Below are 15,533 nucleotides of genomic sequence, written 5' to 3' on the forward strand. Positions count from 1 at the left end.
CTTCCTTCTAATGGCAGCAGTGAGAAGAGAGCAGGTCCTGGGTGGTGGGTGTCCTTGATGCTGGATCCTGCTTTCCTGTGACAATGCCTCATGCATTGAAGCTCAATGCTGGGGAGGGCTTTATCTACGATGGACTGAGCCATATCTATTACTTTTGGGCTTTTCCGTTTGGTGTTTCCATACAAGGCCATGATGCAACCCAGTCAGTATACTCTCCACTTAGCATCTTTGACCTACCACATACAGGGCATGCTGACCCTAATTAGACCATCCTTCCCCAAATGCTGATAAATCCTATCCCTGAGAATGTCCTGCATTCGTTTCCCTACCAATGACTACCACGTGAGACTCACCGGTAGTAATTCCCAGTGTTACCCTTACTTCCATTCCTGAACAAAGGAACTTGCCAGTCCTCCAGCATCACACCTGTGGCTAGTACAAATACAAAGAGCTTGGTCAAGGCCCAGAAATTTCTTCTTCACCTCTCTATTGTGCATCCCATCAAGCCCAAAGGCCTCACCCACCTCAACGTCAATGGTTAATGTTAAGTCAGCATCGGCATGTGTGCTGACACTTGTGGGCTGCCCCCAGCACATCCTCAGGTGTGTTGGTTGTTAATGCAAACAACGTGTTTCGCTGTAGCTTTGACGTATGTGTGACAAATCTGAATCTGAAGTTGTTCAAGAGTCCTAATACCATCTTTGCTCCTAATCTCAAAACACCCAGCACCATAGCGTATTGCGCTCTCCGCTATCAGCCTGACAGTGGAAGGTGCAGTGAGGCAAGGTTAAAGACAAGATCCAGGTGATGATGACCGTGACAGTGTGTAGTCAAATCCAGACGAAGGAGACCTTTTGAAGTGAGACTGCCAGAGCTAACCTTGCCTACCGCAGACAGATAGGTGAAGGTGACTGTGGCAGTGCATAATCAACTAGAAGAAGATACACAGTAGAGGGTGCCGGAGACAGACGCATTAGGAATAATGGAAGAATGTGAAATACATCTAACAACTAAGGGACACTTGCTTTACTAACCTCAAAGTGTCATCGGTTCCAATTACTTCTAACATCTCTATTGTGAATGTCGATTGGTGTTGCAAGTAAGGAATTCAAACTAACAATTTACACTAATCAGCATCTGTAACCGATAAGCCAATTCAGTATAAAAACAGCAGCTTTCTGAACAGCGTGGATGACGGGCCATGCACTCGGAACAGTGTGTGCATTCTGGACTCAGTTATTTTAGTTATTGTATTTTATTATCAGTGATGACATCACTATCTTCTACACCGGGGTTACCAAACTTTGTTATGCCATGGGCCCCTACCATTAACTGAGGGGCCTGTGGATCATAGGTAGGGAAATCCTGCTCTACACCCTTTAACTTGTAAACACCAACACAACGTATTCAGTTAGGAACTCACCCACATCGTCTGCCTCCCTTTGTCCTTGAGTGGTTCTACCCAACCCCTAGTTATCTTCTTGATGTATGTATAGAATGCCTTGGGATTCCCTTTAGTCCTACCTGTCAAGGACCTTTCTAATATACGGATCTATTTTTTAGAGCAATGACCCTCATAGTGCCTTAACACTACATATATCCGTTGTCTGCGCATGCACACCATTCTCTCTCTCTCTCTCGCTGCAATGTGAATACACCAGTTAAAGCCATCTCCTGCATGTGTTTTTATTTAATTGATATGTAGTTCTGCACAGACTCAACAAATTGGCGACGAGTATGAATCTGAAAGTCAGAAAATATCACGACAATTAGGGCACAATAATGAGACAAAACAGTGAGAGTTAAACAGCACGAGAAAGCTGTCACGGACACTAACAAAGGTGTGATTACAGTGCATAGCACACAGTGAAAGACACAATGAATTTAAAGTGAAAATAATGTGGCAATGGGTTCAGTCAGGAAAGTTGACAAATTCGATAGCGCTAATGAAGGCTGGGTGTCGTATATCGAGAAGGTAGAACACCATTGTAACATGAACAACATAGAGGAGCAAAAGAAAGCACCTGAACTTCTCAGCTTAATGGGTGCAAGTCTCATATGCTACTTAGTAACCCCTGAAAAGCCAGCAAGCAAGATGTTCAACAAAATTGTTACAATTTTACAAAATCACTTGAGCCCTAAACTGCCGGCAATAGCTGAGAGATCGAGATTTTACAAAAGGAACCAAAGGACAAAAGCATTTCTGAATACATTGTAGAACTGCACAAACTTTCCCAGTACTGTGACTTTGCAGATGGAATTTCTGATACATTAAGGGACAACAGTCGACCACTACAGTATCATTAGAGACTGCAGCACAGAATGCAGAACTATAGGAAAGGGGGCTAGAAAGTGAAATGCACAAAATGCCCTGAATGGTGCAAAAAGCCAGAAATGTTATTGATGTGCCAAATCCTCCCATGATGCAAATGACTGTTGGTAACAGGAAAAAGTCTGCAGAAAGTGTCACAGACAAGGTCACATAGACAGAGTGTGCAAGGAAGATAAAAAGCACAACCGAAGACACAAAATGAAGAGTTTCACATTCAAAACTAAGCAAATGCATAAAGTGACCGAATGTGAAACAGACAACACAGTCTGACAAAGGTGAGCTGTCACGCCTAGAACTGCATAGTATAACTGAAGCAGATCACAAAATCATCTGGATCACAATAGACGTGTCTGGAGTAAAACTGAAAATGGAGCCGGATACAGGGCCAGCTTTGTCCATAATTTCAGAGGCTGACTACAACAGGCTGTTTTCTAAGATACTATTAAAGACATCAATGATGCTAAAGACCTACACGGCAAAGAGTCTCGCAAAGGCAAACTGAAAGTGAAGGTGATGTATGGAGGCCAAACACAGCAGATAGAGCTTTATGCATTGAAAAGTACAGGACCAGTACTCTTCAGACAAGAATGGTCAAGAAAAATCCAACTAGACTGGCACTCAATCAAAGCTCTAGTGTGCCATCAACAGGTAATGGCAGCCCAAATGGTAGCACTAACCAAAGACTGTCACAGCTGCTTAACGCTAATGAGAAAGGGATTGGTAAACTCAAAGGCAGGAAGGCCAGAATTGAACTGCAAGATGCAGCGACACCAAGATTCCATAACACACATCCAGTGCCTTACACACTAAGACCTAAAATGGATGCTGAACTGCAGAGCTTGGAGGCATTTGGAATTCTCTCCAAGACTGAGTGGGGCAATTAGGCCATCCACATCTTCCCGGTGATCAGGAAAGGGAAGGGATTAGGGTTCACTGGTCACAATGTGTGCAGTAGGGCAACACAGGCTCAACAAGTCACAGGGCCCGTGACCATGCTGTACCTCTAATAAGTAATAGAGTGCAGATTGAAGTGCAACAGCGAGAGTGCAGTGCAGGCAGACAATAACGTGCCATGTCATAACAAGGTAGTTGGGAGGTTGAATCCATCTTCCTGTACTAGAGAACTATAGCAGACTCTACCCAATCTTCCTCCACTGCCCATCATCTCCTGAAAATGAAACATATAAAATATACAAAAAAAATCTAATACCAGGGGGCATGCATTTCAGGTGAAAGGGGGTCATTTCAAAGGGGATGTGAGGGGCAAGTTTCTTTCTCCCCACAGAGAGTGGTGGGTGCCAGGTGTGGTGGGAGAGGCAGGTACAATGCGAAAGTTTCGATAGGCACATGAATGTGAGGGAAATGGAGGGATATGGACACTGTGCAGGCAGAAGAGATTAGTTTAGTTGGCCATTTGATTACTAGTTTAACCAGTTCAGCACAACGTTGTGGGCTGAAAGGCCTGTTCCTGAGCTGTACTGCTCGTCTCCTAGTCCAAAGCAAAGTTAGTCACCTCACAGTTCTTGTAAAGAGGGTAGAAGGGATATTTAATGAATATTCAGCACAACAATGCGAGCGGTACAACACCAAGGACAAAAACGGGATTGGAGAGCACAGTGCAATCCGGTGATTGTGACAGCCCTCAGATCCAGCAAATTGAATATATCTCGACTCATAGGCATGAATACCTTATCTTTTTACCAACAATGATGTTGTGTGACACATTCGTGCAATGAATCATTCCAAAACCTTCCACAGAAGTTTTGACAAGTCGAATCTCGGGAAACGCACGACAGAGTTGAGCTCATAGTGAGATTTATGAGGAGGAAAGGTTAAGAGAAAGGTAGGTTTAGGGAGAGGTTTCTAGAGCTTTTAACACCTTGGCACCTAAAGGCATGTCTAGTAATGATGGAGCCATTAAAAACAACGTACACTTTGAAAATTAAAGCTTGCTGCCAACTATGTTAATAACAGTTAACGACTCAGTTTCAGTATACGTCAGGCATCAAGATTACAGGCATCGTTAAAGTATTAATTAAAGACATATTGATGACGGCAGCGCAACGCCGGTCCTAAACCCGGACCCAACTCCACAAACTCACCTCTGCTCCCCGACGCCTACCCTTTAAATAACCCTTGCTCTTTGACTCTGACCCTTGAACCACAACCCCCGAACCCAACCCTCACTCTTGAATCCACTTGACCTTGTTGCGGGACTTCAGACCCGCTGCTCAATTCCAGCGCTTGCACCTTGACCCCTGCCCCAACTCCAACCCTTGTCCTCACCACCGACCCCTGCCCGATCTCTAACCTCTGCACCTTGAACCTCGCCAAAATCTCCGAACTTTGCCTTCACCTTAGGCCGCTGCACCTCGACCCCAGCACGACATCTGCCCCAAACTAAAATAAACCTCAGTCCCCGAAATTGCCAAAGTGAAGACCAAAGAGAAACCCTGACTCCAGCTGCAGCGGCTGCCTCAGGACATCGCGGAGCGGAGGCAAGGGTCCGATCTCGGTGCATCCGCGCCCCAGGGCCCAGCGCCCGTTCCCTGACCCCGAACACACCTACCGCTCCACTCGCAGCCCCTCGCCCTCGCCCTCGCCCTCCCGGCCCTGGACACCCGGCTCCCCGCCCTCGGCCCTCGCCCCTCCCGGCTCCACGCCACCCCCGTTCCGGACACTCACCGCCTCCGTATCCAGGCTCAACGCCGGCGATCCGCGCCCGCGCCTGCGCACTCCACCCCACGACCGCGCCTCCGCCCGTCGCCCAGCAACCGCCGCCATCTTGCCCGAGCCGCGCCTCCGCCCGTCGCCCAGCAACCGCCGCCATCTCGGCCGGGCCTGCCTCCCGCCGCTGCTCTCCCACTTTATTTCAGTGCCCGAGCTCGGCTGCTCGGCACGAATTCGTTTCTACCCCGACTCCTTACATCTTACACCCTTCACCCGCACGGCGGCTGGGGGAGCTGTCGAATCCTTCAACTCTGACCCCGCCAACGTCGCCTAGCAACAGCTTCACAGAACTGTCGCTCAACTCTTTATCCCTCCTGGATATTTTATTTTGTGTTTCTCAGATCGACATATTCTTTATTATAAACATATATTATTTTATAAAGCAGTTGATAAGCAAACGGTAACTGTTCCAATAGAAGCAAGAGAAAATATGCGGATTAAAATGCTGGAGGAACTCAGCAGGCCAGGCAGCATCTTCGGAAAAGAGCAAACAACAGGAATTCTGCAGATGCTGGAAATTCAAGCAACACACATCAAAGTTGCTGGTGAACGCAGCAGGCCAGGCAGCATCTCTAGGAAGAGGTACAGTCGATGTTTCGGGCCGAGACCCTTCGTCAGGACTCTTCCTAGAGATGCTGCCTGGCCTGCTGCGTTCACCAGCAACTTTGATCTTCCGAAAAGAGTACAGTCGGCACTTCAGATGAGAGGCGAGGGTTGCCGGGGTAACGCGATGAGATGACGTCAGGCACCCGCCGGGGCGGGTCACATGGGAACGCGGACGCTGCTCAGGTGGGAGGAGGGGAGCGGGTCACGTGGATGAGAGTGCCTTGGGTCACGTGGGAACGCAGACTGTTCAGGTGGGAGAGGGTCACGTGGGAGCTGACGCTGTGCGGGTGGGAGGGCGGAGGAGCGGATCACGTGGATGAGGGGGGCTTGGGTCACGTGGGAGATGACGCTGTTCGGGGGGAGGGCGGAGGAGCGGGTCACGTGGGAACGCAGTGGCTGGGTAGAGCCACAGTCAGACATCCATTTCAGGGAGGTAGCACCCCCCCCGTCCAAGGGTGTATGTAATACAGTGTTTAGTGATTTTGTCTAATCTGTAAGCCAAGTTGGGTATATGCAGCAAATGTGACATTAAAATATGTACGTATGTTATCATGTGTATTCTATTACAACTTTAAGCAAGCATACAGGGAGTTTGGCGTAGGACATCAATACCGTAGCTCCTGAGCAGCCAGCCAGCTAGTTTCAATACGTTAGCTACGCTGCAATGACACCTGTTAAACTCACCTCAACATGGCTTTTACATTTTAACCCACCATGGGCAATAGAAAAGTCACTGTTGCAAACAGTGCAGCGAGCAATACTGTCGTTATTTTTGAGGTCGACTGTAAAGCCTGCCCACAGAGAAAACTGATAGGGCTACTTGCAGGGGTCCCCAACATTATTTGCACCGCAGACCGGTTTAATATTGACAATATTCTTGCGGACCGGCCGACCCGAGGGGGGGGGGATGTTAATCACGACCGGAATATAGGTGATAATTCAATAGCATCATAACATTTTAAGTAACGTTTGGATATTAAACACACAGCGCATATTTTCCTCGTATGAACATATAAAATCATTGCAACACACCAATATCGCTGAATCGGTGGGAACCCTGGGCTTGTTTTCCTGCAACAAGACGGTCCTATCGAGGGGTGATGGGAGACAGCGATACTCGAAGGGGGTTCCTTACGTCCAGTCTAAAACTCCGCTTTGCAGAGACATGTTGGAAATGGAAGCATCGTTTTCAGTGCTTTCATGGCTATCTCAGGATTTTTAGCCTTGACTTTGATCCAGAATGCCGGCAGAGATGTTATGTCAAACATACTTTTCAGCCTACCGTCATCTGCAAGCTGGAGGAGTTGATCTCCTTCCCGCGCTGACATGGATGACGCGCGGGTAATGACCTCGCGTGTGTTCAAGCTCAACAGTGCGTGACAGGGAATGAGGAAAGGTGCAGCTGACTCATATCGCCAAATCATATTGTTTCTTCACGGCCCGGTGGTTGGGGACCACTCTTAGCGCGAAGAGAGACCAATCAGGAAGCTCGCTCTCCCTCTCAAAAAAATCGATTTGCGGGATATTGTATATAATTTCTGGGCGTCAGGGAGCCACTATCGACATGCGGGAGACTCCCGGATCTTCCGGTAGAGGTGGGATGTCTGTACAGTACTAACTGTGCCAAACCCTGCAGATGATTCAAACTGATGCACTTCCTCCTGCAATGGGGAGGGAAAGGGGAATTGGCCCCTCCAACTCTCCATCCCACCCAAAGCCCACCTCCTGATCCTTTGATGCTGACTAAATGGAACAATTACAGCCCTTTGCAAAGAGTGAGGGCCACTGGGAGGATGTTGCCGGGCCTTGAGGGATTGATTGATAGAAGGGGTAGGACTTTAGTTTAAGTTTTGTATATGTATTTGATCCTCCACAATATTCTGTGTGGGAATTTAACCTGGAGGTGGCAGTGGTTTTTTTTACGAGATCTAGTTGTGAGCTCGACATCAACCCGGCACAGATGGAGAGCACACTCGGGAGCGGTCTGTCACTGGATCGAACTGGGGAACCTCTGTTCTCGAGCCCGGCGCTGATCTCACTGTGCCACCAGCCAACACAAGTTTTAATTGTTATTCAGCTATACATGGGGTGAGGGGGTATTTTGTGGGGTTGATCATCGGGGTGCCTTTCGTTTTTTTTATGGGCAGAAGGTTTGTTTCTCTGTGAATAACGTTTATATTCTTTCTTTGTTTCGTGTCTATCTGGAGAATATTATTTTCAGAGTTATATATGGAGACATGCTTTGATAATAAATGAACATTTGAACACCCATGAATACAGCCAAACAAAACAGCGTTCCTCTTGGAGACAAGTTGCAAAACACATTACCAACAGTCGCCCACAATGCAAGGCAGACATAGCACATATAATTTCACTAGCAGTAAAATACAGTCCAAGCCCCTGAATCCAGCAGTCTGCAAACACAATACAGCTTGTATTCTACCCAGCGAACACTGGAAGACAGCTCGAACTGACACCGCTGCTGTGGACGTCAGTGAGCAGGAAAGACCGTGGCCTGGGCCTAGTCCTCACGACAACTGAAGCCACACAGCTCCCCCACTGCACAGCACATACAAGACACAGTCACACTAAAAAGAACAGAGTCCAACTCCCTGAGTCGATAAACGCCTCAGCAGCCACAGCCAGACACGACACAGCCCGTCCTCTGCCGAGCAAACACCGCCAGCAGCTGCAGCTCAGACACCTCCAGCACCGGTTTTGCCTCCCCTCCCCCTGGGCGGCACAAACACTGCAGCTTGAGGCCTAGTCCTCGCTACGACTGAGCCACTGCAGCTCCTCCATTTCTGCACGGAACCGGGCGTGCAGTGTTCCACAACGTCCAACGGGGTGACAGGAAACGTGACTACGGCCATCACTTGCTGTTCAGCAGCATAGCAACTCCAACACAGTCCAAACTAAGCGCAGTTCCTTCAGTTTCTCTGCAACAAGCAACCCGCTGACTGGGTTCTTAATGTCCAGCAGGGTCTCATGAGCATACAAAATAGATTTTTTAAAAAGACAATCACACCTTAGATTGGCCCCATCATCTTACCAGAAGTATGAGTGTTAACAGAACTCTCCTATGCTATAATCGATTGAAATGGGTTTATTATTGTCACATGGACAGTTCCTTAAGATTGTCATAGCCAGAGGAAGGAGGGGGTGGTAGTGAGGATGAGTTCCCACTGCCTCGTCAATGCACCCAATAGACTCTGACAACCAAGTCCAGTTCCAGGCCTTCACATGTGGGTTAGCTACTAAGCCCAGCGGAACTGTTTCTACTGACAGGATAAGGGGTCTAAGGCAGGTTACTGGTGCCTTAAAGCCAGTCACTTCGGGCAGTTGGGGCTCGTCAGCCTAGTTGGCAGCTCATCTAGGAGAAGGAAAACTCTGATCTCAAACCTCTGCTGCCTTGTGGCTATACCCACTCATGGAGGAGGCTTCAGGAGTAAACCCCGAGGGGAAATCCGGAGCTGGCATCCCTAAGGCAGTCCTACGTTGAATTCAATGTTGACTGGCAGCTCCTGCGAAGCTGCTGGTGCCAAACCGTGTCGGCGTCTGCTGTCCCTTTGGGTTCATCAGCTTTGAGGAGAGGGAGAGCTGGCAACGTGAGCATCAGCCTGCTTTCTACATCGTACTGCTGAGTTGAGTATTGACTTAGGCAGCTAGGATGCAACATCTGTGGTGGATCCCGATGAAATGAGGGCCTTAGTGTACCCGAGATAACAGTGAAAAGCCTGTCTTGTGCATCATTTATCACTGATCAGATCATTAGGAGAATGGCTCAGAAGTGACCGTGAAGCTGTGTATAAAAACATAAGGAACTTGGTATTGTCTTTTTAAATGACATATGTAGCAAGGTCCAGAGAATTTATTTTGTATGCCGCCATAAAGTTCATTTCCTTACACAGTGTAGATCACAGGCAGAGTGTTACACATCACTGAGAGAGTGTTGCAGATCACTGAGAGCGTGTTGCAGATCACTGAGAGAGTGTTGCAGATCACTGAGAGTGTTACACATCACTGAGAGAGTGTTGCAGATCACTGAGAGAGTGTTGCAGATCACTGAGAGTGTTACACATCGCGGAGAGTTGTAAAAGATTACAGAGAGAGTGTTCTGGATCACAGAGAGAGAAGAAAGTGTCACAGGGAGAGTGGTGCAGATTACTGAGAGAGTTGTTACAATTTACAATGAGCAAGAGTTACAGGTTACAGTTAGTGTTACAGATCACAGAGTTGTTGCAGTTACAGATTACTGAGTGTGTTCTTACGGATCACAGGGATAGTTCTAAGAGATAACAGAGAGAGTTCTTACAGATTACTCATACCATCTACAGTGTACAGTGGGGAGCATCATCACCCCATCTACCATGTACACTGGGGAGCATCAAGATCTCATCTACAGTGTACACTGGGGAGCATCAAGATCTCATCTACAGTGTACACTGGGGAGCATCGTCCCATCTACAGTGTACACTGGGGAGCATCGTCCCATCTACAGTGTACACTGGGGAGCATCAAGGTCCCGTCTACAGTGTACACTGGGGGCATCATCACATCTACAGTGTACACTGGGGGGGGCATCAACAATCTATCTACACTGTACACTGGGAAGCATCATCACATCTACAGTGTACACTGGGGGCATCATCACATCTACAGTGTACACTGGGGGCATCATCACATCTACAGTGTACACTGGGGGGCATCATCAATCTATCTACACTGTACACTGGGAAGCATCATCACATCTACAGTGTACACTGAGGGCATCATCAGTCTATCTACAGTGTACACTGGGGAGCATCATCCCATCTACAGTGTACACTCAGGAGCATCATTCCGTCTACAGTGTACACCGGGGAGCATCATCAGTCTATCTACAGTGTACACTGGGGAGCATTGCCACATCTACAGTGTACACTGGGGAGCATCATCACATCTACAGTGTACACTGGGGAGCACCATACCGTCTACAGTGTACACTGGGGAGCATCAACGTCCCATCTACAGTGTACACTGGGGAGCATCATCAGTCTATCTACAGTGTGCACGGGGGGGGGGGGATCACATCTACAGTGTACACTGGGGAGTATCACCCCATCTACAGTGTACACTGGGGAGCACCATCAGTCTATCTACAGTGTACACTGGGGGCATCATCACATCTACAGTGTACACTGGGGAGCACCATCAGTCTATCTACAGTGTACACTGGGGAGCATCATCCCATCTACAGTGTACACTGGGGAGCATCATCAGTCTGTCTACAGTGTACACTGGGGCACATCAACCCATCTACAGTGTACACTGATAGCATCAACTCCACCTACAGTGCACCCTGGGGAGCATCATCCCATCTACAGTGTACACTGGGGAGCATCGTCACATCTACAGTGTACACCGGGGAGCATCATCAGTCTATCTACAGTGTACACTGGGGAGCACCGTCAGTCTATCTACAGTGCACCCTGGGGAGCATCATCCCATCTACAGTGTACACTGGGGAGCATAGTCACATCTACAGTGTACACCGGGGAGCATCATCAGTCTATCTACAGTGTACACTGGGGAGCACCATCAGTCTATCTACAGTGTACACTGGGGAGCACCGTCAGTCTATCTACAGTGCACCCTGGGGAGCATCATCCCATCTACAGTGTACACTGGGGAGCATAGTCACATCTACAGTGTACACCGGGGAGCATCATCAGTCTATCTACAGTGTACACTGGGGAGCACCATCAGTCTATCTACAGTGTACACTGGGGAGCATCATCCCATCTACAGTGTACACTGGGGAGCACCATCAGTCTATCTACAGTGTACACTGGGGAGCATCGTCACATCTACAGTGTACACTGGGGAGCACCGTCAGTCTATTTACAGTGTACACTGGGGAGCACCATCAGTCTATCTACAGTGTACACTGGGGAGCATCATCCCATCTACAGTGTACACTGGGGAGCATCATCAGTCTGTCTACAGTGTACACTGGGGCACATCAACCCATCTACAGTGTACACTGATAGCATCAACTCCACCTACAGTGCACCCTGGGGAGCATCATCCCATCTACAGTGTACACGAGGGAGCATTGCCACGTCTACAGTGTACACTGGGGAGCATCATCCCATCTACAGTGTACACTGATAGCATCAACTCCACCTACAGTGCACCTTGGGGAGCATCATCCCATCTACAGTGTACACGAGGGAGCATTGCCACGTCTACAGTGTACACTGGGGAGCACCATCACATCTACAGTGTACACTGGAGAGCATCATCACATCTACAGTGTACACTGGGGAGCATTGCCACATCTACAGTGTACACTGAGGAGCATCATCCCATCTACAGTGTACACTGATAGCATCAACTCCACCTACAGTGCACCCTGGGGAGCATCATCCCATCTACAGTGTACACTGAGGAGCATCATCCCATCTACAGTGTACACTGGGGAGCATTGCCACATCTACAGTGTACACTGAGGAGCATCATCCCATCTACAGTGTACACTGATAGCATCAACTCCACCTACAGTGCACCCTGGGGAGCATCATCCCATCTACAGTGTGCACGAGGGAGCATTGCCACGTCTACAGTGTACACTGGGGAGCATCATCCCATCTACAGTGCACCCTGGGGAGCATCATCCCATCTACAGTGTACACTGAGGAGCATCGTCACATCTACAGTGTACACTGGGGAGCATTGCCACATCTACAGTGCACCCTGGGGAGCATCATCCCATCTACAGTGTTCACTGAGGAGCATCATTCCATCTACAGTGCACCCTGGGGAGCATCATCCCATCTACAGTGTACACTGAGGAGCATCATCCCATCTACAGTGTACACTGGGGAGCATTGCCACATCTACAGTGTACACTGAGGAGCATCATCCCACCTACAGTGTACACTGGGGAGCATTGCCACATCTACAGTGTACACTGAGGAGCATCATCCCACCTACAGTGTACACTGGGGAGCATCATCACATCTACAGTGTACACTGGGGAGCATCATCACCCCCATCTACAGTGTACATTGGGGAGCATCATCATATCTACAGTGTACACTGGGGAGCATCATCACATCTGCAGTGTACACTGGGGAGCCTCCTGACTGGTTGCATCAAAGTTGCTGGTGAACGCAGCAGGCCAGGCAGCATCTCTAGGAAGAGGTGCAGTCGACGTTTCAGGCCAAGACCCTTTGTCAGGACTAACTGAAAGAAGAGCTAGTAAGAGATTTGGACGAGGCTGCAGGTGATTTCAGATTTGTGTAACTCTCTCACATGCATTACCCTCCCCACCATGGGAGGCATCGAAGGCGTTTCTATGTTGTGTTACGGGGCTGTTCTGATGGATGTTTCTAAGTTTATCAGAGGCACGGAAGGGTTGATAGTCTAAAACAGAAGAGATTCTGCAGATGCTGGAAACAACACACTCAAAATGGTGTAGAACTCAGCAGGTCTTGGCAGCCTTTACGGAGATGTTTAATCAGTCAACGTTTCAGGCTGAGACTCTTTATCGGCACTGGAAGTGCAAGTGGAAGACAGCAGAACATAAATTTGGTGGGTGGGGGAGGTGATGGGCGCGAGAAAGGCAAAGGGCTGGAGAGGAAGAAATCTGACGGGAGAGGAGAGTGGACCGTGGGAGAATGGGGAAAAGGGGCAGCAGGGGGAGGTGATGGGCGTGTGAGGAGACCCCAGAGTGCTAAATAGAAGGGGGAAGGGGGGGCAAAAAGAAAAGACAAAAAAAACTACTGTAAGGAGAAATTGTTGTTAATGCCAGCAGGTTAGAAATAAGATGGACTCGTTCTCCCTTGATGGAGTATCTCATGCAAGTGGGCATTGGCTTGATGAGAGAGGAGGAGGCTTCAAGTGGATCTGAGGGGAGTCTTCTTTTCATACAGAGAGTGACTGTTATTGCGGAACCCTCTGCCAGAGGAGAGCGTGGAAACAGATCATTTTTAGAGGCATTTAGACAGACACTTACGTAGGCAAGGCACAGAAAGATATGGCCCTAAAGTGGGCAGATAGGACTGGTGTAGACGGACAGGTCAGGCCATAGGGCCTGTTCCAGTGTGTACAGCTCTGTCTCCGAGTCAGGGCATTTCAGACACAGACTCTCTCTGCAACAGAGTCCCGAGGGGACAGTGTGCTGGTGGATCTGTGAGGGTCAGACCCAACCCGTCTCTACAGTGTCAGAATCTACGGCCCCCTCCCACTCCCTCTGCCAGAGCTGATGAAGCCGTCCACAGCGATGCCCTTCCCAGTGGTCCCGCCACGCATTGGTGACAGTGCAGAGTTCAGAGATGGAGGGGACACAGGAAAACAATCTTTATTTAAAATCATTGTCTTCTTGTACACACTGGGTGGTGGTGGGGAGAGGCACACAACAGACACACACATATGCACACTCAGTCGTATACCCACACTGTACACACACACTCACACACATACCCACACTGTATACACACACACACACACATACCCACACTGTATACACACACACACACTCACACACAGTGAAGATGCCACAGGAGTCTGTAAATCTCAGGCAGTGTCCTTTCTCAGTCTGTTCGCTGTCCTGTCCATCAGTCCGTGATCCAGCCCTGCGAATGTCCTCGTGTTACCCAACAATTTCAAAGTCTGTTATCTCCTCAAAGACTTCCTGGACTTTTTCCCAGGCATCCTCCACGGTTTCCATGATGCTGTGACCAGAAAAAAAAGAGCTGGATTTACTGACCTAGTCCTTTTGTCACCATCCTCCTCCCCATCCATCTCTCTCCCCTCCCTATCCTCTCACCCTCCATCTCTCCTTTCCCTCCTCACACTCTCCGTCTGTCTGTTTGCCTAACCCTCCATCTCCCTCTCCCTCCGTTCTCCATCCCTCTCCCTCCATCTCCCCGCCTCCCTTTCTTCTCTCTGCTCTTCCCACTTTTTCTGAAACCTCTCTCCTCCCTCCGTATCTTCAATCCCCTGCCTCCCTAACCTCATTCTCCCCACTCTATCCCTCCATCTCCCTCCTCCCCTCCACTCTCTCACTCCCTCTTTGCCTACTTCTCCCTCCATACCTCTTGCTTTTACACCTCTCTCCATCTGTTTCTCTCTCTAACCTGTCCCCGTTCTCACGCCCACTCCACACAGAACCCTCACCTCCCCAGGAAATCGTCGACCTCACTCGATCTGTCATCTCCCAAGAACTCGCTGGCAGTGTCCTGGTCCAGGAATACATCTGCAAGAGATCAGACAGAGCGGTGAGAACTGCTGGGACGGGCCAGGGGTGAGGGGTGGACTGAGGGATGAGAAGTGGTGGGTGGGTGAGGGGTCAGAGGCAGAGTGCAGTGGGAAGTAAATGTACTTGGAGGGGAAAAGACAAGAGTGTGGGCCCTGAAGAGATGGAGGAGAGGTGGAGGGGGGAGGACAGAGAGGGTAGGGGAGTAAGAGGGCCAGAGTCCCTCCACCACCACCTCCCTGTCTGGAGTCTAGACGGTCATCTGTTACTTGGTTGAAAAAGTTCACAGTGAATTCACTATCAAAGTGTACCCCTATACGTCACCATATACAACCCTGAGATTCATTTTCTTGTGGGCATTCACAGTAAATACAAAGAAACACCACAGAATCAATGAAAGGCCAGACACTATGGGACAGACAAATAACCAATGTGTGAGAGACGATAAACTGCAAATACAGAAAGAAAGACATGATAATGAATACATACCGAGAATGAGAGATGAAGAGTCCACGGGTTGTGGGGTCAAACCTGGGAATCTACAGCAGGGAGGCAGAAGCTCTACCCAATGCACCCACTATGGGCTCACTCGTGATTGGACAGGGCTGGCAGAGCCAATCA

The 15,533-nt window shown here is 49.0% G+C and overlaps 1 protein-coding gene across 2 annotated transcripts in view; it reads right to left on the reverse strand.

Annotated features, from left to right (window-relative positions):
* ppp1r16a (protein phosphatase 1, regulatory subunit 16A) overlaps positions 1 to 5,080 on the reverse strand; it is a 116,101-nt gene extending 111,021 nt beyond the window's left edge. Inside the window, exon 1 of one of the 2 annotated variants that reach the window (XM_072254303.1) lies at positions 5,018 to 5,080. The gene's annotated coding sequence lies outside the window, so the exon portion shown is untranslated. The remainder of the gene's footprint in view (positions 1 to 5,017) is intronic. The other variant, XM_072254305.1, reaches the window with a different exon arrangement.
* Positions 5,081 to 15,533: the final 10,453 nt, after the last annotated feature.

Source organism: Mobula birostris, chromosome 3 (assembly GCF_030028105.1).
Source record: "Mobula birostris isolate sMobBir1 chromosome 3, sMobBir1.hap1, whole genome shotgun sequence".
Classification (NCBI taxonomy): Eukaryota; Metazoa; Chordata; class Chondrichthyes; order Myliobatiformes; family Myliobatidae; genus Mobula; species Mobula birostris.